This window comes from Oncorhynchus mykiss, chromosome 23 (assembly GCF_057628025.1).
Source record: "Oncorhynchus mykiss isolate SJ-2025 chromosome 23, ASM5762802v1, whole genome shotgun sequence".
Lineage (NCBI taxonomy): Eukaryota > Metazoa > Chordata > Actinopteri > Salmoniformes > Salmonidae > Oncorhynchus > Oncorhynchus mykiss.
The window spans coordinates 42079949-42102417 of record NC_143044.1 but is presented as its reverse complement, the minus strand read 5'-3'; the positions used below and the strand labels follow the sequence as shown (position 1 = coordinate 42102417).

Here is a 22469-nt window from a genome sequence, read left to right as displayed (position 1 = left end):
TATGAGCTGGCCTGTGACAGAAAATAAACTAGAATACAACATAGACATAGAAATACTATACCCCCTATCCACGCCCTGACCTACTATACCATAGAGAAACAATGGCTCTCTATGGTCAGGGCGTGACAGAGACCAGTTACAGTAAGTGTAAGTACTATGGACGTAGCCACCTAGCTAAAAGATAAAAGATAACAGCCAAAGCAAGGTTGTCTTTAACCAATGTACTTTTTTCGATTCTTTGAAGTGTCTCTCTGGGAAGGAACTAGTCTCTGTAGTGATCACACAGAGAGGTAAATACACTGATGGACCATGTCTGACTGCATGTTGCATCACTAAAGAGACTGTAATCTCTCCCTGCTGACCTTTTCACACCTTCCCTCTCTCCTCCCCTCTCAACCTCTTCACACTCTGTGGTGGGGCCTTCTGCAAAGCTATGGAGGGGGCGACTGAATGTACAACATTATCAGTGGAGGGAGATATATATTTTGAGAGAGAGTGAGATATGAGAGAGATGAGAGAGATAAACTACAGATATATCACAAAATAAGGCCTTTCAAATAACCATTCTCCAAAGGGGGAGGATTGAAGTATACTCCAGAAATGTTATCTTGTTGCCTTTGTCTGGTTAAAGCAACATGTCATCTGATATCTCATCTCATCTCTCTCTGCAATCAGGCCTGCATGGCTGCTTGGATGAATCTGCCATGCCGATGTTTGTCAAGCATCCTAATGCCCAAACTACTTAGATTTTTCATAACTTTTATACTGTAACTGGCTTAACTTGAAGGATAACTGTGAATGCAATTCATCATATAATCGCTGAAAGTTTGACTTTAAAGCAGGTCTCTCTCTCCCCGTCTCCCTGTCTCTTCTGTTCTCTCTTCATCTCCCTCCCACCTTCCCTCTATCCCTCTTCTATGCTCCAACTGACAAAAAACAAGTAACTCTCAGGTAGAGTAAAAACAAGTGATTTTTCAGCTGTTATCTACGATGCATAATTAATATGTAAGCTTGTTTTAATAGTCAGATCGAGTGATTATATTGCATTAAGATTCCCATAATGTCTAAATACATCTTCTTGTGTATTCTATTGGCTGAATCAGTAAAATAAAACCACAAGGTTGTATGTAGTGATATGTGGTTGTTGTACTTACTTTGTACAGAATTAAAGTTGCTCTAGAAAAGAGCATCTGCCAAATGACAAATGAAAGGTACAATTTTGAAAGTAGATTTCTGAATCCATGACTTTATTTCAGTCAATGTGATGGTTGCATCACCACAATAGTAATATATTACTATTTTTTTTCCATTCATTCAGAGCCACAAGCATTTATTCCATGTCAGTAATTGTAAATACGAATTTGTTCTTATCTGACTTGCCTTGTTAAATAAAGGTACAAAAAAAAATAAAATGGAAGAGTCAGCATGTTTCTCACCTGCACCATATATGGCTCTATAATAAAACAGCTGAAGTTTACATATTAAAATCAGCACCAATAAACCCCCATGGTGCCAATCTAACTTGATTTATACTTATCATTCCTACTTTTTATTAAATCCGCAGGTGTCTATGGTGCACTCTGCTCGATTTCTACAGCGATAAACATCTCTCAAACAGTACAAAGAGCCTACTATTGCTTTTCTCAATACATCGCTACTCCACAATTCTAAAGTTAGGGTCAGGTTACGGGATAAGGTCAGGTTTAGGGATAAGGTCAGGTTAAGGGATAAAGTCAGGTTTGGGGGTTTTATATTTAATAAGAGTCTACATTTGGAAAAGAACAAAATATCTCCAAAAGCACTCAACATAATACAGGCCTCTCCATTGGCTCCCAACACTAGCGTTTGTGCCACCGTGGTTAACTGGCCAATCAAATTGATACTAAAAACTGAGAGAGCTTTTGGGACATGGTGGCATCAGTAGGAGTGAAGAGGTGTGTGTGTGTGTGTGTGTGTGTGTGTGTGTGTGTGTGTGTGTGTGTGTGTGTGTGTGTGTGTGTGTGTGTGTGTGTGTGTCAGTATACAAAAGCTTCTACAGTGTGCCTATTGCTGGGAATGGGTTTGGCCTACAAATGGTTTTTACACACCATAGTTTTTATGAAACTCTTCCAAATATCCTTTGTGGTTTTGTACAACACAGCATGAAGGAGGATTCTCGACAAAGCAACAACAACATGGAGCTTTGTTGTAATTCTGATGTGGTGATGTGGATTCAATGAAAACTTCATGTGGCTTCTGGCATGACAGAGACTTATCAACTTTCTAGAGTTTGTGTGTGTGTGTCTGCGTGTGTGTGTGCATGTGTGAGTCTGCGTGTCTGCCTGTGTGTTTGTGTCTGCATGTGTGAGATAATTTTTTTTTTAACAAATACCTAAGAGTACTTGAAAGACTATCACATTAATATCCATATATCATCATATTATGCAAGCACATGGACGTCTGCAAATATGAATCTCTTCTGAATACCTGTGTGTCTTGTATGCATGAATGTAATCTTAATTATGCATACATCCATGCTCACGCACATGTGGATGTGTAGAGTGTACATTTAGAGAAAGTCTGTTTGTGCGGACACACCAGAGTGTGTGGTGTCTCACACTCCCTAACTGTCTCTCCATCTGTCTCTCTCTCTCTCTCTCTCATCTTAACTCTCTCTGTGTCTCTCTCTCACATCTGTCTGTCTGTCTGTCTCTCTCTCTCTCTCTCTCTCTCCCTCTCTCTCTCTCCCTCTCTCCCTGTCTCTTTTTCTCAATTCAATTCAATTCAAGGGGCTTTAATGGCATTGTAAACATATGTTAACATTGCAAAAGCAAGCGTTAAGTAAACAAAAATTAACAGTAAACATTAAACTCAAAGAAGTTCCAAAATAATAAAGACATTACAAATGTTTTTCACAATTCCTGACATTTAATCCTCGTAAAAATTCCCTGTTTTAGGTCAGTTAGGATCGCAACTTAATTTTAAGAATTTTAAATGTCAGACTAATAGTAAAGGGAATGAATTATTTCAGCTTTGACTTATTTCATCACATTCCCAGTGGGTCAGAAGTTGACATACACTCAAATAGTATGTGGTAACATTGCCTTTAAATTGTTTAACTTCGGTCAAACGTTTCTGGTAGCCTTCCACGAGCTTCCCACAATAAGTTGGGTGAATTTTGGCCCATTCCGCCTTACAGAGCTGGTGTAACTGAGTAGGGTTTGTAGGCCTCCTTGCTCGCACACACTTCTTTTCAGTTCTGCCCAACATTTTCTATAGGATTGAGGTCAGGGCTTTGTGATGGCCACTCCAATACCTTGACTTTGTTGTCCTTAAGCCATTTTTCCACAACTTTGGAAGTATGCTTGGTGTCATTGTCCATTTGGAAGACCCATTTGCGACCAAGCTTTATCTTCCTGACTGATGTCTTGAGATGTTGCTTCAATATATCCACATCATTTTCCTACTCATGATGCCATCTATTTTGTGAAGTGTACCAGTCCCTCCTGCAGCAAAGCACCCCCACAACATTATCTTGCCACCCCCATGCTTCACGATTGGGATGGTGTTCTTCGGCTTGCAAGCCTCCCCCTTTTTCCTCCGAACCTAACAATTGTCATTATGGCCAAACAGTTCTATTTTTGTTTCATCAGATCAGAGGACATTTCTCCAAAAAGTATGATATTTGTCCCCATGTGGGGTGATCAGTCCTTGGTTCCAAATCCTGGGGAAGATGCCAGAGCTAAGAATGATGTTAAAGAGTTTTACTATAGCCAATTGGAATTTATTGTCTATATATTTGATGATTTCATTTCATACCATCAACACCACAGTCCTTTTTGGGTTGGAGGGTTTTTATTTTGTCCTGTAGTTAATTGAAGGTAATTGGACAATCCAATGCGTTCTGGTAGTCTTTAATAGTTGATTCTAAGATTTTCATTTGATCATGTATATGTTTTTGCTGATTGTTCTTTGTTATAGAGCCAAAAAGATTGGATACGTGGTTTGTCCATACATCTCCATTTTGGATAGATAATTCTTTGTGTTGTTGTTTGTTTAGTGTGTTCCAATTTTCCCAGAAGTGGTTAGAGTTTATGGATTATTCAATTACATTGAGCTGATATCTGACATGTTCCTTCTTTTTCTGTGATTCACCACAGTGAAGGTGTAGACTCAGGTTTTGCGGGTATCTACATTTTTGGTTGGACAGGTTTCTCTCTCTCTCTTTCTATGTCTGTCTGAATGTGGCATGTGTATGTGTCTTTGAGTGTGTGCGCCTGGAGGACAGGTGGTGCTGGAGTGTCTACTGAGCTGTCAGAGAGACATGCCTGCGCCAGAGCACCCCTGGGATAGGCAGCTGGACCCCTCTCCCCTGAACACGCCCACATCTTTTATTTTAACAGCAAAATGTCCACACACTATTATCACATCTCATTTTGTCACAGCATCTCTTCATTTTCATTTTATTCAAGGGCAATTTAGCCCTTTAAAAGAGAGAGAGTTAGACAGAGAGAGAGAGAGCGGTAGATGATGAGAGGGAGGGTGAGAGAGAGAGTGAGAGAGAGAGAGAGAGCGAGAGGAGAGAGAGAGATGGAGATGGAGAGAGACCAGAGAGACGAAGAGACAGAGAGAGTTGGCGATAGACAGAGAGAGACAGAGAGAGACAGAGATGGAAGGAATGCAGTTTGGAAGCCTACCAAAAAAACAATTAGGCAACAACAAATTCAATCCCTTTTAGACAACTTCCTGGGTAAAACATTCCACTGTAATAGTGAAGGTGTAAACGTGGCAGTAGAAAATATTTACAGTATATTTGACCTCTCAGCTTCCTAAACAAATCGAAAAATCGCAAATCGAAAACCGATGAAAATTAACAATGACAAATGGTTTGATGAAGAATGAAAAAAGTCTAAGAAAGAAATTGAGAAACCTGTCCAACCAAAAACATAAAGACCCGGAAAACCTTAGTCTATGCCTTCACTATGGTGAATAACTAAAACAGTACAGAAATACACTACGTAAAAAGAAGGAACAGCACATCAGAAATAATTTCAATGTAATTGAAGAATCCATAGACTCTTGAATTTTTTTGGGGAAAAGACTAAACAAACAACACAAATAATTATCTATCCAAAAAAGAGATGTATGGGTAAACCACATCTTCAATCCTGGCTATATAACAAAGAACAAACAACAAAACAGCATATACATGATCAAATACAAATATTAGAATCAACTATTAAAGACTACCAGAACCCAATGGATTCTCCAATTACCTTGAATCAGATAGAGGACAAAATAAAAACCCTCCAATCCTATTGGATATACTAAAAATCTTTAACATCATCCTTAGCTTTGGCATCTTCCCCAATATTTGGAACCAAGGACTGATCTCCCCAATACACAAAAGTGGAGACAAATTTGACCCCAATAACTATTGTGGGATACGCGTCAACAGCAACCTTGGGAAAATCCTCTTCATTATCATTAACAGCAGCCTTGTACATTTCCTCAATGAAAACACTGTACTGAGCAAATGTCAAATTTGATTATTACCAAATTATCGTACAACAGACCATGTATTTATCCCGCACACCCTAATTAGCAAACAAACAAACCAAAACAAAGGCAAAGTCTTCTCATGCTTTATTGATTTCAAAAAAGCCTTTGACTAAATTTGGCATGAGGGTCTGCTATACAAATTGATGGAAAGTGGTGTTGGGGGTAAAACATCCGACATTATAAAATCCTTATACACAAACAACAAGTGTGCGGTTAAAATTGGCAAAAAACACACACATTTCTTCCCACAGGGCCGTGGGGTGAGACAGAGATGAAGCTTAAGCCCCACCCTCTTCAACATATATATCAACGAATTTGGTGCGGGCACTACAAAAGTCTGCAGCACCTGGCCTCACCCCACTAGAATCTGAAGTCAACTGGCGCTTAATTTTCCTCCATTTTTCTCAGGGTTTCGCCTGCAATGTCAGTTCTGTTATACTCACAGACAATATTTTGACAGTTTTGGAAACTTTAGAGCGTTTTCTATCCTAATCTGTCAATTATATGCATATTCTAGCATCTGGTCCTGAGAAATAGGCCGTTTACTTTGGGAACGTTATTTTTCCAAACATAAAAATAGTGCCCCCTAGCTTCAAGAGGTTTTAAGAAACAGCAACTAATAATGAAAGTGGAGATGGAGTGGAGTGGATAAAGTGTCTGTGTGTGTCTAGCCTAGTTTAATTAGATTTCACACGCTGCCGAGTAAAATAGAGAATCTCACACAAACAAAACCAACAAACTCACTCCTCCACTATTCCTCCTCCTCTCCTCCTCGTTTCTTCCGGTGTTCCTCTCCTCTACTCCTCCTCTCCATGCAGCCAGCCACCCAAGCAGCCAGCTAGCAGATAAGATTTGATTTAGGGAGCGAAGCAGCGCTGCTATTAATTTATGGCACAGAGAGAGAAACTAGAGAGCTCCTGATAAGTGAATGGTTGCTGTTTAATCACCAGCCTGAAGGATCGCAGGGTTGAGGAGTGTGAGGAGAGAAATATATATATATAAAGAGAGAGAGAGAGAGAGAGAGAGAGAGAGAGAGATGGAGAGAGAGAGACGGAGAGACTGACCCCAAAAGCTTTGACTATGTAGTCAGTGAGCATAGCCTTGCTATAGGGAGAGACCACCGGAGGTACACCTAGCTCTCAAGAGAAGACAGGCTATGTGCACACTGCCCACAAAATGAGTTGGAAACTGAGCTGCACTTCCTAACCTCCTGTATGACCATATTAGAGACACACAATTCCCTCAGATTACACAGCCCACAAAAAGTTGATAATCTTCTATCTATTGGGTGAAATAACACAGTGTGTCATTACAGCAACAATAATTGTTACCTGTTGCCACAAGAAAATAGAAACCAGTGAAGAACAAACACTATTGTAAATACCAACCATATTTATGCGCATTTATTTCCCTTTCATAATTCGCACATAATATGACAATTAAAATGTCTTATTATTATTATTATTTTGGAACGTTTGTGAGTGTGGTGTTTACAGTTTTTTTGAATTGTTTATTTCACTTTTGTTTATTATCTAGTTCACTTGCTTTGGCAATGTAAACATATGTTTCCCATGCCAATACAACCCTTAAATTGAATTGAGAGAGAGAGAGAGAGAGAGAGAGAGGGGGGGGGGGGGGGGGGGGGGGGGGGGGTTAGGGGCGGGATGTGCGGGGTGTGCGTTGCGGGGCTGTGTGGCCCTGCTCTTGTATTAACCTCAATGCCTGTTGTCAAGTCTCAACACAGCCACATACATTTCTCCTTGTCACACACCACTGCTCGTCTTTGCAAGGTGAACTACGCCTCGACACAAGACCCTCAAAACAGACAAACATTACCCCGACCCAGAGTGAGGTGAGTAGGGACTAGGAAGCGGACATAGTGCACCATTTGAGAGAAGGGAACTTAATTAAACATAAATGTCAAGCCAGGCAAGGGTTTCATTCTGTTTGTAATTATGACTACACCAGCGCTGCTACCCAGACCGTTGGTTATCATTGCCAGTTCCTGACGGTGTCCACACCAGACCGTTGGTTATCATTGCCAGTTCGTGACGGTGTCCACACCAGACCGTTGGTTGTCATTGCCAGTTCCTGACGGTGTCCAAACCAGACCGTTGGTTATCATTGGCAGTTCCTGATGGTGTCCACACCAGACCGTTGGTTGTCATTGCCAGTTCCTGACGGTGCCCACACCAGACCGTTGGTTATCATTGGCAGTTCCTGATGGTGTCCACACCAGACCGTTGGTTGTCATTGCCAGTTCCTGACGGTGCCCACACCAGACCGTTGGTTATCATTGCCAGTTCTTGACGGTGTCCACACCAGACCGTTGGTTGTCATTGCCAGTTCCTGACGGTGTCCACACCAGACCGTTGGTTATCATTGCCAGTTCCTGATGGTGTCTACACCAGACCGTTGGTTGTCATTGCAGTTCCTGACAGTGTCCACAACAGACCGTTGGTTGTCATTACCAGTTCCTGACGGTGCCCACATCAGAGCTGCTACCCAGACCGTTGGTTGTCATTGCCAGTTCCTGACAGTGTCCACACCAGAAACTGCAACACAGACCGCTGGTTTCATTGCCAGTTCCTGACAGTGTCCACACCAGAACTGCTACACAGACCGCTGGTTATCATTGCCAGTTCCTGACAGTGTCCACACCAGAGCTGCTACCCAGAAACATTGGTTGTCATTGCCAGCCCCTGATAGTTGCCACACCAGAGCCCTTAATACTTTCCAAAAGGCTACTATGTTGTATTCTATCTCCCCCATCTTTCTTCCCCTCTCCCTCCCTCTCAATTCAATGGTCTTTATTCACATGGAAAACATATGTTTACACTATTTTTAACCTTATTTAACTAGGCAAGTCAGTTAAGAATATATTCTTATTTACAATTACGGCCTAGGAACAGTGGGTTAACTGCCGTGTTCAGGGGCAGAATAAAATATATATGCATATTTTTTTTACCTTGGCGGCTCGGGGATTCCAACACTCTAACCACAACTTTTTGGTAAATTATTTCCACTTCGTCAAGTATTTATCTTTTTGGTTTTCCATATGATTTAGTTGGGTCTAATTGTGTTGCTTTTGCTGTCCTAGGGCTCAGCGGGGTCTGTTTGTGTTTATGAACAGAGCCCCAGGAATAGCTTGCTTAGGGGAATCTTCTCTAGATTAATCTCTCTGTAGGTGATGGCTTTGATATGTAAGGGCTGGGAAATACTTCTTTCAGGTGGTTGTGTAATTTAAGGCTCTTCTCTGGATTTTGATAATTCACAGCCTATTTCTGCTCTGCATTATTCTGTTGTTTTACACCCTACAAAGAGGATAATTTTGCAGAAATATGCATTCTCTCTCTCTCTCTCTCTCTCTCTCTCTCTCTCTCTCTCTCTCTCTCTCCTCTCTCTCTCTCTCTCTCTCTCTCTCTCTCTCTCTCTCTCTCTCTCTCTCTCTCTCTCTCTCTTCTCTCTCTCTCTCTCTCTCTCTCTCTCTCTCTCTCTCTCTCTCTCTCTCTCTCTCTCTCTCTCTCTCTCTCTCTCTCTCTCTCTCTCTCTCTCTCTCTCTCTCTCTCTCTCTCTCTCTCTCTCTCTCTCTCTCTCACACACTATGCCCTTTTAGCTCCCAAGTGGCTTGGGTTTGGCTTGGGTAGTCATCATTGTAAATAAGAATGCGTTCTTAACTGACTTGCCTAGTTAAATAAAGGTTAAATAAATAGAATTAAAATGTATCACACCCCTCTCTCTCTCTCACTATACCCTTTATCATACCTCTCATTCTCCTCAACTAAATGACGCCAGATGGTTGTTCTGTTATATCCCTCCCTCCTTCCCAGCCATCCCTCCCTCCCTCACCTCTTCAAAGGCCCAACAGGAACAGTGTCAGACATTAAGCTGCTCAGACAAAAAAAATGCTGCGTTAAAGTGTCACTTTAGGAAATCAAGGAAGCAACAGAAGTAAGATTTTTTTGTTGATGAGACATTTGACTCTTTTCCCCAAAATCCTGTTTTATGAGATGCCAGCCCACGAGGCCAGGAGGAACTTGAGTTGGAAGTCAAAGAAACAAAAGATAATAAATATTCTCATTAGGAAGACTAGGTTTTGGTCACTCAGTCGAGAATCAACACATGTACCTCAGCACTGTCCAGAAGAGTGTATTCATATTCTTGTGATTTAATTTGTGGTTGTTATTTCATGCCTAACAAGCAAGGTCTCTTTTGCCCATCGGTGTGTGTCTTTAATGGGGAGCTATGAATCATGCATGTTCAAGAAGACAAAGGGATTGAGAGTGAAACTAGGAGTGAAGAAAGGGAGGGAAAAGATCTGTAGAGGAAACATAGACGGCAGAGGTGTGTGTGTGTGATACAAAAGGAGTCATTAGAATGTTGGATATGTTTCCCTGAATATTTATGCTGCAGTGCTAGCAGGAACTCAACTGCTGGCTGATGCAGGTTGGCTGGCTTACCTAGGCGGGATCAGATGTGCAGTCCCTACTAGGGATGAGGAAGGCTTGTTTGTTGAGAGTAGCACCGGGTACTACCTCTGAAATATGCAAGGACCGAGAAAGGGAGAACACACTCACACACACACATGTGCACGCGCACACACACACACACACACACACACACACACACACACACACACACACACACACACACACACACACACACACACACACACACAGGGGAGTTACGCTTTGTTTACCTACAGTAGTGTACCTACTCTGTGAGACCTGGGGGAGAATGGGATATGATATCACTATTCTAGTGTTTATTTTGGTCCGCTTTGCTTTTAGCCCCGAGACGTATTCTCTTAGAGGAAGACCGTGGTTGGTTGAGATTTATTTTATCCAATGATTCAGTCCACAAATGCCCCAAAGCAGAACTTACTGTTCATACAGTAACTTTTTGGCTGCAAAAAGTGAACGGCATCTTGCGTGCATGGCTGTCCTCTAACGTTTCCCCCCTCACCCCTCCCCCTCTTTCTGGCTGGGATTCACACAGTCTGGCTCTCCATTCTCCCACCTGGATAAAAGCCACAAGGCAACCACCTGCAGCATGACAGTACACACGCAACTATTAAACCCATAAGAGTCTAAGCCCTGTCTAAGACGGGGGAGGGAGGGTTCTACTAAGCTATATGGAATCGTTTTAAGAAGATCATACCAAGGATGATTTAGCTATTTGATTTTGAATTGTAAGACCTTGAAGTATAAAATAAATAATACAAAATACATTAAAAAAATCTAACAAAATGATTTAATGATGGCGCTACTGCTGTTAGCCCACACAAACACATTGAATAACATATTCACTACATGGAACAACAGATAGTCCCAATTCTTTACATGTATCTAACCACCTTATTTTTGGCACTAAACAGTCAAAGCCCTGTCTAAACTGGGTGGAGGGTCTACTTAGCTATAGAGAATTGTTTTAAGACGGTCATATCAAGGATCATTTTTCTATATGATTTTGAATTTTAAGACCCCTTGAAGTAACAGAGCATGTCCTCCTGTTATCCCTCCATACCCAGCCGTGGAGGGAGAGAAAGAGAGGAGGAGGAGAATGAGAGAAAGACCTACAGACACAGAGAGAGAAATAAAAACGTAGTCTTTCTGAGCCGCGGCACACACAGTGATAAGACCACAGAGGAAGAGAGAGGAGAGAGAGTAGAAGTTTGAGGAAAAATGAAAGATGGAGAGATAGTTTGAGAGATAAAGAAAGTTAGAGCAAAAGAGAGAGTTTGAGAAATAAAGATAGACCGAGAGGGAATGAGAGAGAGAGATGAAGAGTTTGAGTTTTAAAGAAGCTTTATTGGGTCTGGGAACCCACAACACAATAAACACTCAAACAACAAAGCAGATCTCATGGGCATCTGAATCAGCCCAAATGACCACTTCTACTGTAGCCTTCCCAGGGGTGACCAGGCTAAACAAGCCTTCCCAGGGGTGACCAGGCTAAACAAGCCTTCCCAGGGGTGTCTAGGCTAAACAAGCCTTCCCAGGGGTGTCCAGGCTAAACAAGCCTTCCCAGGGGTGTCCAGGCTAAACAATCCTTCCCAGGGGTGTCCAGGCTAAGCAATCCTTCCCAGGGGTGTCCAGGCTAAACAAGCCTTCCCAGGGGTGTCTAGGCTAAACAATCCTTCCCAGGGGTGTCCAGGCTAAACAAGCCTTCCCAGGGGTGTCCAGGCTAAACAATCCTTCCCAGGGGTGTCCAGGCTAAACAATCCTTCCCAGGGGTGTCCAGGCTAAACAAGCCTTCCCAGGGGTGTCCAGGCTAAACAAGCCTTCCCAGGGGTGTCCAGGTTAAACAAGCCTTCCCAGGGGTGTCCAGGCTAAACAAGCCTTGCCAGGGGTGTCCAGGCTAAACAAGCCTTCCCAGGGGTGTCCAGGCTAAACAATCCTTCCCAGGGGTGTCCAAGCTAAACAAGCCTTCCCAGGGGTGTCCAGGCTAAACAAGCCTTCCCAGGGGTGTCCAGGCTAAACAAGCCTTCCCAGGGGTGTCTAGGCTAAACAAGCCTTGCCAGGGGTGTCCAGGCTAAACAAGCCTTCCCAGGGGTGTCCAGGCTAACCAAGATAGTAAAGATGTGATGGTTCCCCTTTGTCATCAAGGCTTCAAGATCTGCAAACTGCTCACGTGGACAGGAGAATGCTATCTGCCTGAAGGCTGTCACATGGTCTACTGTCCCAACAATGTTGTGAAGCTCTAGTTTACAATGAGTGTTTGTGATTCCCATCAGTACAGTCTTCTTCTCCTCACTGTTCTCTGTCACCTTCATCCCCAGAAGGGAGGAGCAGCAGTGTATTGATTCCTGTAGGTCAGACCCTGCCAGGCTCACATTCTGCACAGGATCATTGGGAGGCTGATCTTTGTCCACCAGGTAGAAGTGATAACCTCCTGGGGCCTCAACCAGATAGAGTGTCATGCCCTTAGTTATCTTTGTTTTCTTTATTATTTTAGTTAGGCCAGGGTGTGACATGGGAGATTTATTGTGTTTCGTCTTGTCTAGGGGTTTTATTAGATTAATGGGTTTGTGTTCAGTTTAGTTGTCTAGGTAAGTCTATGGTTGCCTAGAGTGGTTCTCAATCAGAGGCAGGTGTTTATCGTTGTCTCTGATTGGGAACCATATTTATGCAGCCATATTCTTTGGGTATTTTGTGGGTGATTGTTTCCTGTCTTTGTGTTTACTGCACCAGATAGGGCTGTTTCGGTTTTCACGTTTCTTGTTTTGTAGTTGTGTTCATGTTTGAGTTTTCCTGTTAAAACCATGGACACTTACCACGCCGCATATTGGTCCTCCTATCCTTCTCGCCTCTCTTCTTCAGACGAAGAGGAGGAAAACCGTGACATAGAGGCCCTTTCCAACCCCCGTGAGGAGCCAACCAAGCCGTTTAGCATTGTTGACAGCCTAGCTTAACTGCAGAGTCAAACCGAGGAAGTCATTGCCTAGGCAAAATTCTCCCACTCCATAACCATAGAACAGTTCAGCCACAAAGTCATCAACCTCAGGCCCGAAGCCGACCATTGTCTTGCTCCATTTTTCATCATAAGGGCCCTTACAGGTTGCCTTACATCCTTCTTCAAACTCTTAACGGAAAATCGTCATGCTGAGCACATCTCTATTAAAGGTGGCCGTTTTGCTTCTGTCACCCACTTTAAAAATGAAATGCAAGGCTCGAATCAAAGCCACTATGATCCAAGTGAGTTTGTGAGTTTGTACTATACGATTATGTATCACGCTTAGCTTGTCTACGTTGATTAAGGATCCTTTCAATTGATTGCCATATAGAAAATAGAAAGGAAAAACAGAAGAAACAGCAAAGAAATCAGACAGAGAGAAAAAACACCCTGTGTGTCATGATCATTACCATTGTTCGAATTTTCTCTTAACGTTACCACGTTTCCCACTTCCTTTTGCTGCCATAACAGCAGTAATTCAAGCGAAAACGCTTCTTCTCACTCAACTGGTCTAAATCCAATGTCTTCTGTAATATCACAGCTGACCTCACAAACTTATCAAGATCAAATACATATGCCAATTTGACAGATTTCCCAAAGGTCTGATCCAGGAACCTATTTACCTCCTCTAAAATGTAAATTGAGTCATCACCAGCTGTTATCATCAAAAGAGATGTCCATATACTTCTCCTGATCCTCCTCAACTGAGGCCACAGACCCCTGACTCCCCTCTGCCACATCCCTCTCAACACTCCCCACTTGTACCGGGTATCTCCACCACTACCTAGGAGACTAGCTCCACCGGAACCCCCTCATGTACCCCATTAACCATAGTGGATATCTCCTCCACTACCTGGGAGACTAGCTCCACCGGAACCCCCTCATGTACCCCATTAACCATAGTGGATATCTCCTCCACTACCTGGGAGACTAGCTCCACCTGAACCCCCTCATGTACCCCATTAACCATAGTGGGTATCTCCTCCACTACCTGGGAGACTAGCTCCACCGGAACCCCATCATGTACCCCATTAACCATAGTGGGTATATCCTCCACTACCTGGGAGACTAGCTCCACCTGAACGCCCTCCTGTACCCCATTACTCGTAGTGGGTATCTCCTCCACTACCTGGGAGACTAGCTCCACATGAACCCCCTCCTGTACCCCATTACTCGTAGTGGGTATCTCCTCCACTACCTGGGAGACTAGCTCCACCTGAACCCCCTCCTGTACCCAATTACTTGTAGTGGGTATCTCCTCCCCTACCTGAGAGACTAGTTCCACCTGTACCCCATCACTTGTACTGGGCCTTTCCTCACCAGTCTGGGGAAATGGCTCCTCAAATCCGTCCTTACCACCTACAACAATATTTTTATGCTGCTTAACAGACGCAATGTTCCCCTCTGGTACAAGCTACAACTCAGTACTCTCAACACAGACAACTTGTTCCTCAGCAACAGGTGCTTGTGGCTGCTCTACCACTGTCGGCCCACCTCTCCCTACATCAGTGGGCCCAGGCGTTACGAGGAACACCTGCATCCCTCCCTCCGCCTTCTCTCTTTTCGGGCAAGCATGTCGCTGATGGCCAACATCCACACACTCAAAACACTGTTGACTGCCTGTACTAGCATGAGCCATATACAGTCTGTTGACATGCCTACCTTTAAACAATAACTCCAAACTCCAGAGTCCAAAAACATAAACACCTGTCGCCGAAACGACATAACCTGTTTCAAAGCCGGGTGTTTGCAACTAAACGGGACAATCTTAATTGAACTTGCAAACTTCCCATACCGCAATAACTCGCGCTCCAATAGCTCATTGGGAATAAATGGCGATACATACGAAATCGTTACCCTTGTGGACAGAGAAAAAAAGTTGCGTTACTTGAAAAGCATACCTTTAAGAAGTACGCCATGCTCAACCATCTGACAACAAGATGCTCTTCTTAAAAAAAACTACCTGTCATGTATTGTCATGTTGTGTCTTGTTTCTGTCCTTTCCCTTCACCCTGTCTCCCTCTGCTGGTCGTTATTAGGTTACCTTTTCTCCCCCTCTTTCCCCCAGCTGTTCCTTGTCTCCTCCTAACTACCTCGTCACCCCTTTTCCCACCTGTTCCCTTTTTCCCTCTGATTAGTCCTCTATATCTCTCTCTGTTTTTGTTTCTGTCTTTGTCGGATTCTTGTTTGTGTTATTCATGCCTGAACCAGACTATCGTCATGTTTGCTGCAACCTTGTCCTGTCCTGTCGGAATCTGCCGGTCCATCTGAGCCTACGTTTGTTTTGTTATTAAAGAAGCTCTGTTTACGTTAATTCGCTTTTGGGTCCTCATTCACACACCGTAACACTACCACCGCTTTATTCATCCGCAATGCATAACCAACATTTTCATAGCATACCTTCTCTCCTATGGCGACCAAAAACTCCTCCACAGGGAAGGTAGCTTCAGTATCACGCCGAAGTGACAGGGACGGCGTACCCTGTGGGTCGCCAGCCCCGCCAAACAATGGCAATTCTGACAAGAAATACAATATGCTTAATTCTAACACAAAAATACAAATAATGATAACCTTAATCATGTAAAGAAAAAGGAAAATCACCAAGAAAAGTAAACAAGAAGGAAAACAAAGGCAATCTAACTCCAGACTCCCAGCATGCAGAGAAAGAGAATGAGAGAGAGAGAGATAAAGAAAGATAGACCGAGAGGGAAAGAGAGAGAGAGATGATGAGAGAGAGATGTAACTTTTTGTCTTTCTTTAATGATAAATTCTAATTTCATTAAAACCTCACCACCACCCAAAACTAATAGCCCCTGTACTGCACTACTGCATACTCACATTGCAATCTACCACTCTACCACACAATACAAAACAACACCACACATCACAAAAAACAACTGTATATCCAACCCATCTTCCCCAACTGTATAGACAGCCCCCCGAACACTCCATATCACCTGAAACATCTCCACACTTTTTATAATTTTATAGAACTCAAATTCCTCCCTAAGGCGTGCAGAGGCAACAATAATGTAAAGGGTTGAAGGGTCTGTTACCTTTGACCCTGTTCCTCCTTGTTAGCCAAATAGACATATTTTCCTGAGCAACAGAAAATTTGACAACACACATTTGGCCTTTCCTTATTTGAAAACCTGTACCCTATTATAAACATCCTGACAGTAAACTCCACTCCAAACCTCTCACACAGACATTCCAAAGAGACATTAATGGCATTCACCTGGCGCACACGGAAAACACATGAATCACAGTTTCACTTATGACACAGAAAGGGCACCCCTCTCGGACTCCCGGTTCAACCCGTGCCAACCAGCTGTTAGTGGCCAGGGCTCCATGTAGAACCCTCCAACTGGAGGTCCTCTGACCTCTTTGGTACATGGAGTTTGTAGAGCCCCCTACATCTAAAACCCACCATACTCCTCGCCCCACATCCCCCCTGCCAATGATGTGCTTTCACTCCTGTTAGGCTCCTAATGTTCCTTACCTTAATGCAGAGGTTGTTGATTTAGGTTTATCTCCAACCCCCCAAAACTCCCACAGGGGAAATCTAACAAATCTTCCAGACCCCCTTGCCAGTCCCCAGCCTCTTCCATCACCTGCAGTGGTAGAATCATTGGTGGCCCCACCCCTTTTGGCAGCTCAAACACCCCACTTACAGGCTCAGACACTTACAGGCCCATTTCCACCCCCTCTCCCAGCCGCTGCCAACAGTCAATTCTGCAGGGTCTTCAACTGAACCGATCTCAAAAGATAGGCTTCTCCCACACCCACCATCCAGGCTCCACACCCCCTTCTCTTGTGGGCCTTAGCAGCTGCCAGGCCCTCAGCAGTGCAGAGTAAAAATCCGAGAGACCTGCTGTACTCAGCCTCTCCAGCCTCATGAGGAATAGCTGCCAGTCCAACCATAATCCGCCAGCTCTCCTCAGCAGCGCGCATGCTGGTTCCCTCCAGCCGACATCAATATTGTACAGCAGTCTCTGCGCCACCTTTAATCGGAATAAAGCCACCCAGCTCTCCAGTTCCACCTGGCCCTGTCCTCCTAAGTTTACGGACATATACAACACTGCTGACCTCAGACAGTGATGGCCCGACCAGAAAAAATCCACCAGCTGCGAGCAGACCTACGGGGATTGAGGACGGCCAGTTTATGCCAAAGGGAAGATGCCACCAGGTGGTTGATTATCAGCACCCTCCCTCTATATGACACTTGGGACAGGAGCCACCTCCACCTGGCCAGTCTTGACACCATTGCCTGTGACAGCCCCTCCCAGTTCTTCCTGACACAGTCCAGTCCAATTATTCCCCAGAATTGTTTATAAAACTCCACTTGGAGTCCATCGACCCCCAGTGCACGGCCGGGGGACATTTAGGTTACGGCCTCTGCCAGTTCATGGGACAACAGGGGAATGTCCATTTCATCCCTCTGTGCCAGGGAGAGCTTAGGGAGTTATACAAGCAAAACCTGAGCACACATAGGATCACACAGTTCTGCCCTATACAACTCATAAAAAAACTCCAGTCCGCTCCCGCATCTCCCCCACCACAGAGGTCACGCGCCCATCAGACAGCCGTAGACAATGCATACCCTTGGCTTCACCACTCTGTCTTTCCAAACCAAAGAAGAAGGAACTGGGAGCATCCATCTCCTTGAGCATGGAGAACCTAGCTCTTACAAGTGCTCCCTTTGCTTTAACCTGGAAAAAACTGGTCCCTACAGGTCACTACGTAATTCAGCTAAATTACCCTGAAGGCCTACATTGCCCTGCCCCACCATCTCTACCTCAATCTCACTAGTACTACGCTCGAGTTCCCCCAATACTCTCTTAGCCTCTGAGGATGAGAGAGCAAAGCAGAAAGTGTACCCATCAATATGTGGTGTGATTTGTTTATTCAACTCAACTGACTTTATAAAAAAAAACATTCCATTGCATGAGCCACATCAGTTACCTTCATTTGAATGAACATCAATCAAATTTCAATCAATCAAATGTATTTATAAAGCCATTCTAGCATCAACTGATGTCACAAAGTGCTGTACAGAAACCCAACCTAAAACCCCAAACAGCAAGCAATGCAGGTGTAGAAGCACGGTGGCTAGGAAAAACTCCCTAGAAAGGCCAGAACCTAGGAAGAAACCTAGGAAACCTGAACATGCTACATTACCATAGAAATTATTACATCACAATACCAGGCAGCCATTGCGAGTGTACCCATGAGTTTACCAGTCAATTGACTAGTCTTTCTATTTTTATGGTAGCACATGGAGTCAGGAACAGAGGTGAGAAGAAAATGTGTCTCTAAATATTACGGAGACTGTGGTCATTTGGCTGGCCAACTACCATCATCCAAAATTACATGAACAACACAGAGCAGAGCAGTACCATGCCTCAGAGCAGAGCAGTACCAAGTCAGTCACAGTAGAGGCATGACAGAGTATAGTGGGTATCCACGGGGACACTATCAAGCCTTAGTGAAAGGGGGAATAAGGTAGGAGAGAATGAGGGAGGAGAGGAAGGAGTGGGAGCAAGGGGAATGAGGAGAGAACAAGGGAGAAGAAGGAGTGGGACAATGACTAGGGAGGGAGGGAAGAAAGAGGAGTGTGATTGTCCAATATGTCTGGTGTTAAATCATGATATGAGATAGCCCTCAGGGAGCAAGCAGCCTATTTGTAGCTCCAGCCCCAGTCTCAGTCATTCATTAACAGCTAGCGACACCCATTAGTGTGTACATCATCTGGGCTGAACAGGGGAGGGGAGAAAGGTAGTTAAGCAAACATGAAGCAAGGACATGGACACTATCGTCCATGGGAGAACCATTGTCCAAAACAAGTCCCTCATCAGGACCCAGACAAAGAATGAGGCCTGCCAGGTACCCCCCTACAGTGGTGGTACTATCCTTCATCAGGACCCAGACAAAGAATGAGGCCTGCTAGGTACCCCTCTACCTTGGTGGTACTATCCCTCATCAGGACCCAGACAAATAATGAGGCCTGCCAGTGTAGGTTTTCACAATAGCCATGTTTATAATTATGTTAATAATTCTGATCTGAGACAAACCCCTCCACAGTCCTGTGAGATATGCATCACCAGGTGGGAGCCAAACCCTCCACAGTCCTGTGAGATATGCATCACCAGGTGGGAGCCAAACCCCTCCACAGCCCTGTGGGATATGATTCACCAGGTGGGAGCCAAACCCCTCCACAGTCCTGTGAGATATGCATCACCAGGTGGGAGCCAAACCCCTCCACGGTCCTTTGAGATATGCATCACCAGGTGGGAGCCAAACCCCTCCACAGCCCTGTGGGATATGATTCACCAGGTGGGAGCCAAACCCCTCCACAGTCCTGTGAGATATGCATCACCAGGTGGGAGCCAAACCCCTCCACAGTCCTGTGAGATATGCATCACCAGGTGGGAGCCAAACCCCTCCACAGCCCTGTGGGATATGCATCACCAGGTGGGAGCCAAACCCCTCCACAGCCCTGTGGGATATGCATCACCAAGTGGGAGCCAAACACCTCCACAGCCCTGTGGGATATGCATCACCAGGTGGGAGCCAAACCCCTCCACAGCCCTGTGGGATATGCATCACCAAGTGGGAGCCAAACACCTCCACAGCCCTGTGGGATATGCATCACCAGGTGGGAGCCAAACCCCTCCACAGCCCTGTGGGATATGCATCACCAGGTTGGAGCGTTAAATCAGCTTCAGCCAATTTCTTTCTTCTATTCACTCATTTTCATTTGTAGGCACTTAATTACTGTGAATTAAGCCCGTCTCTACATTCTCTCCATTCTTTTGATCTGTCAATTTTTCTCACTCCATGTGCGCTGAGGGCTGGATCCACTGTGAGGCTGATGGATGGCCTAATGCATGCTGGGAGCCATGACCTGCGGCTGGGAGGGGGAGGGAGAGTGTGCGTGTGTGTGTGCCTGTGTGTGTGCTAGTTTTCTCCAAAACTCAGACACTGAGGCGTCCAAGAGCTGCTTGTGAGCCTATACTTTCACACCTAAACAAACACACTGTGCTAAATGCCTCAGAGGGCACTAGACACCGAGACAGACAGACAGACAGACAGACAGACAGACAGACAGACAGACAGACAGACAGACAGACAGACAGACAGACAGACATTAATTTACCGTTAATTAATACACTGCTCAAAAAAATAAAGGGAACACTGAAACAACACAATGTAACTCCAAGTCAATCACACTTCTGTGAAATCAAACTGTGCCCTTAGGAAGCAACACTGATTGACAATAAATTTCACATGCTGTTATGCAAATGGAATAGACAACAGGAGGAAATTATAGGCAATCAGCAAGAAACCCCAAATAAAGGAGTGGTTCTGTAGGTGGTAACCACAGACCACTTCTCAGTTCCAATGCTTCCTTGCTGATGTTTTGGTCACTATTGAATGCTGGCGGTGCTTTCACTCTAGTGGTAGCATGAGACGGAGTCTACAACCCACACAAGTGGCTCAGGAAGTGCAGCTCATCCAGGATGGAACATCAATGCGAGCTGTGGCAAGAAGGTTTGCTGTGTCTGTCAGCGTAGTGTCCAGAGCATGGAGGCGCTACCAGGAGACAGGCCAGTACATCAGGAGACGTGGAGGAGGCCGTAGGAGGGGAACAACCCAGCAGCAGGTCCGCTACCTCCGCCTTTGTGCAAGGAGGAGCAGGAGGAGCACTGCCAGAGACCTGCAAAATGACCTCCAGCAGGCCACAAATGTGCATGTGTCTGCTCAAACGGTCAGAAACAGACTCCAGGAGGGTGGTATGAGGGCCCGACATCCACAGGTGGGGGTTGTGCTTACAGCCCAACACCATGCAGGATGTTTGGCATTTGCCAGAGAACAACAAGATTGGCAAATTCGCCACTTGCACCCTGTGCTCTTCATAGATGAAAGCAGGTTCACACTGAACACGTGACAGACGTGACAGAGTCTGGAGACGCCATGGAGAACGTTCTGCTGCCTGCAACATCCTCTTGCATGACCGGTTTGGCGGTGGGTCAGTCATGGTGTGGGGTGGCATTTCTTTGGGGGGCCGCACAGCCCTCCATGCGCTCGCCAGAGGTAGCCTGACTGCCATTAGGTACCGAGATGAGATCCTCAGACCCCTTGTGAGACCATATGCTGGTGCGGTTGGCCCTGGGTTCCTCCTAAAGACAATGCTAGACCACATGTGGCTGGAGTGTGTCAGCAGTTCCTGCAAGAGGAAGGCATTGATGCTATGGACTGGCCCGCCCATTCCCCAGACCTGAATCCAATTGAGCACATCTGGGACATCATGTCTCGCTCCATCCACCAACGCCACGTTGCAATAAAGACTGTCCAGGAGTTGGCAGATGCTTTAGTCCAGGTCTGGGAGGAGATCCCTCAGGAGACCATCCGCCACCTCATTAGGAGCATGCCCAGGCATTGTAGGGAGGTTATACAGGCACGTGGAGGCCACACACACTACTGAGCCTCATTTTGACTTGTTTTAAGGACATTACATCAAAGTTGGATCAGCCTGTAGTGTGGTTTTCCACTTAAATTTTGAGTGTCATTCCAAATCCAGACCTCCATGGGTTGATACATTTGATTTCCATTGATAATTTTTGTGTGATTTTGTTGTCAGCACATTCAACTATGTAAAGAAAAAAGTATTTAATAAGAATATTTCATTCATTCAGATCTAGGATGTGATATTTTAGTGTTCTCTTTCTTTTTTTGAGCAGTGTATAAACACATTTAGCATCTCTGGGCTTCCACACATAACCTACAAGCCCCTGATGCAGACCTTTGGAACAGCTACATTTTAAAAAGTCAGACAAATCCATGTAATATAGGGCTACACCATCACAATAACTTCATTTTGTATTATAGACAGGTCTAAAGAAACATGGTATGAAGAAAATGTAATCTATTTCAGAAGAACAAAAGATCATACTCTGAGTTCTTCTTAAGTTAGGCCCTGATCTGGCCATATGGCTTTGGGCTACACCAGTGTATTTAGCAGACAAGTTTTGCTTAGAATTCCGTGGCATCATTTTATATTATTTTATAGTATGAAGAATACAATTGAACAAAGCTGAATGAAATAGAAAGGATATTTTCTCCAATCGATTTGAGGGAGTGCGCACATGTGGCTATTCTGTGTTGAGCTGTTAACAAGGAAACAGGTGCTTCTATACGCTTAATTTTGAGTTATTTATAGTCTGTATGTTTTCACTTTAATACATTGTAAGGCTAATGATGTTTTGAAAAAAGTTGCATTGAAAAGCATGACCTCTGCTTAATTTTTATGCAAACTGTACACACTTCATCAGTCTCTCACTCACAATTTGACACAAACTGTACACACTTCATCAGTCTCTCACTCACAATTTGACAAGCACCTGATAATGCCTCAAATTTCCAGGCTGCATACCCTTTGTTTGGCTGTATTGCCCCATAAAACATTCATG

General features: G+C 44.5%; 1 protein-coding gene and 1 pseudogene across 1 annotated transcript in view; both read right to left on the bottom strand.

Moving 5' to 3' along the window:
* The window catches only part of LOC110503029 (protein sidekick-2), a 581578-nt gene that overhangs the window by 351322 nt on the left and 207787 nt on the right, over window positions 1-22469 (bottom strand). The gene's annotated exons all lie outside the window — the stretch shown is intronic.
* On the bottom strand, window positions 11385-13379 carry LOC149972604 (glyoxalase domain-containing protein 4 pseudogene; annotated as a pseudogene).